The 2,392-nt window shown below is 35.3% G+C and overlaps 1 non-coding gene across 1 annotated transcript; it reads right to left on the reverse strand.

Moving 5' to 3' along the window:
- Positions 1-1,267: 1,267 nt before the first annotated feature.
- On the reverse strand, positions 1,268-1,377 carry LOC121829196 (U6 spliceosomal RNA). The gene has a single exon (XR_006071980.1). It is a non-coding gene; the product is annotated as a U6 spliceosomal RNA (small nuclear RNA).
- Positions 1,378-2,392: the final 1,015 nt, after the last annotated feature.

A 2,392-nucleotide genomic window follows, 5' to 3' on the forward strand; every position in this document is an offset into this window, starting at 1 on the left:
GGAGCAGAAGTAATATAGATGTAGTGTTTTATGAAGTCCCCCACAATAGTATTAAAATAAAAAACAGTAAAAAGGAAGTACATTTCTTTGATCATGCTTGGGTTATAGAGTATTCTTAAAATAATTCAATTATCTGTTTTTATAACCAATTATATAAAATTTAACACTCTACTTCCAGATCATTTCATAGATGTGATTTTTGTCTTCCAACTAAATTATAAGCAAATTAAATATAAGAATCATGATTTACACATCTATACTTTTCAGAGTTGTAAGCACTACATTGGACAGATACCTGTAATGTGTAAGTGTTTTGACTAATTTTAGCATATCTCTTTACCATCTGCATAATTTCTAATAAGTTTATTAAGGATTCTGGTTAGCTACGTTTTCATAATGGATATATTACTGCATATTAAATGTCTTAAAATTGTTCTTCAACTTTACATTAGGCCTCTTGAGTTTTTTTTAATCACTTAGTCTTAATGACTAACTCAGGCTGCTTGTGAGAGTAATGGCCCATTCATTCATTTAATCCTTTTCAATAATTGGTGCAGTTCATTGAACCCAATAGTTCAAATGCTGTGCTTGATGTGGCAAGTAAATGCATCTGAAGTAAGTATGACAGCCATTCAAGAGGCGGTTAGTGCACAGCAATGCTGCCATCTCCAGGATAATGACTAGTGGGAAGCCTGCTGGTGGCTAGGGGAATATGAAGAGGTAAGAATGAAACAGTGGAATAATAATTTGAACACTTAAAACCTCCTGCACGGGTCACCAAAGCATTTCCCATTGTAAGGGGATTTTGCTGAGTTCTGTCCGACTCCTTTAGAATGATGTGCACAAAGTTGGTCTGTTTTCAGGAGCAGGTAGGGAGCAGTCTTCAGATGGAAGCTTCTAGATCTGGAACTTACTAGACTGAGTTCATGTAAGATGAGAGAACTGTTCTCTCAAAGGTCTCATAATTAGGTAAGGCCAGAGGAGGAACAGAACCCACAATTCTGTATCCAGAATTAGAATCCCTAATTCTGTATGCCAAATGCAGCCACTGCCATGACTTAAGGTGTGAAACTGGGGCTTTTCAGATCTTTTGGGTTCCTGACTCCTAGATATAAAAGCTGTATTTGTCATCAACCACTTCAGAAAATTTTCAATCAATATCTTCATATGATAATTAAAAGTTTCTACTCCAATTAAAGATTAGAATTTATGAGAATGATATGAAAATCAGTATCTAGCTATTAAATGCCTTTTTCCCAGTGTACTGAAAAATATGGAATATGAATGCTTCACAAATTTGCATGTCATCCTTGAGCAAGCACCATGCTAATCTTTTTTTATCACTCCAACTTTAATATATGTACTGCTGAAGCAAACACTATACCATGATTTCTGAGATGAAGAGACAATTGATTATTCAAGAGTGCTGAATTGCAAGATAGTAAGGTTAGTTAAACTCCAGTGAGTCTCCTTAAGCTGGGAAGCAAATCAAAATATTAATAGCCAAAACTTATGAGTGGGGATAGAAGGAGAAATCATCTGATTAAAAAAAGCAAGATTTTCTTCTCTCCATGTACTAACATCTGGATTTATTCTCCCATCTTTAAATTGACATTGGTTCTCAGAGTCAATTAGTTAAATCTAAGATCTGATCTATGATAAATAACAGCACAAAGAAATATTATCAGAATGTGTGTCTTAGTTAGGGTTTCTATTTCTGTGAAGAGACACCATGACCAAGAAACTCTTATAAAGAAAAAATATTTAATTGGGGTGGCTTGCATTTTCAGAGGTTTAGTTTATTATCATTGTGGTGGGACATAGTGGTGTGCAGGCAAACATGGTATTGGCTACATCTTGAGCCACTAAGCCACTGGGCTTGGATTGAGCATATATGAGCTCTCAAAGCCCGACTCCACCGTGATACACTTCCTCCAACAAGGCCATAACTATTCTAACAAGGCCACATGTAATAAGGCCATTTTCTATGAGCTGATGAGTGTAATTACATTCAAACCTACCACAATATGCTTTCTATGTTTCTTCATCTTTCAGTTTTTCCCAATAGATAGTTTTAGTTTCTAATGCTTTATGAACAGCTATATTTAAAATCCTACAATTGAATGACAATGAAAACTGAATGGATGTAACATTATAAGTGTATCCAAGAATTGGGACTATATACTTTTTTTTTTCTTTTCTTTTTTTTTTTTTTTCTTCGAGACAGGGTTTCTTTGTGTAGCTTTGCGCCTTTCCTGGAACTCACTTGGTAGACCAGGCTGGCCTCGAACTCACAGAGATCCGCCTGCCTCTGCCTCCCGAGTGCTGGGGACTATATACTTACAAATAGAATATAAACATTTGTTTAAGAATAGAAACCTGAAAAAAAATG

Source organism: Peromyscus maniculatus, chromosome 4 (assembly GCF_049852395.1).
Source record: "Peromyscus maniculatus bairdii isolate BWxNUB_F1_BW_parent chromosome 4, HU_Pman_BW_mat_3.1, whole genome shotgun sequence".
Taxonomy (NCBI): domain Eukaryota; kingdom Metazoa; phylum Chordata; class Mammalia; order Rodentia; family Cricetidae; genus Peromyscus; species Peromyscus maniculatus.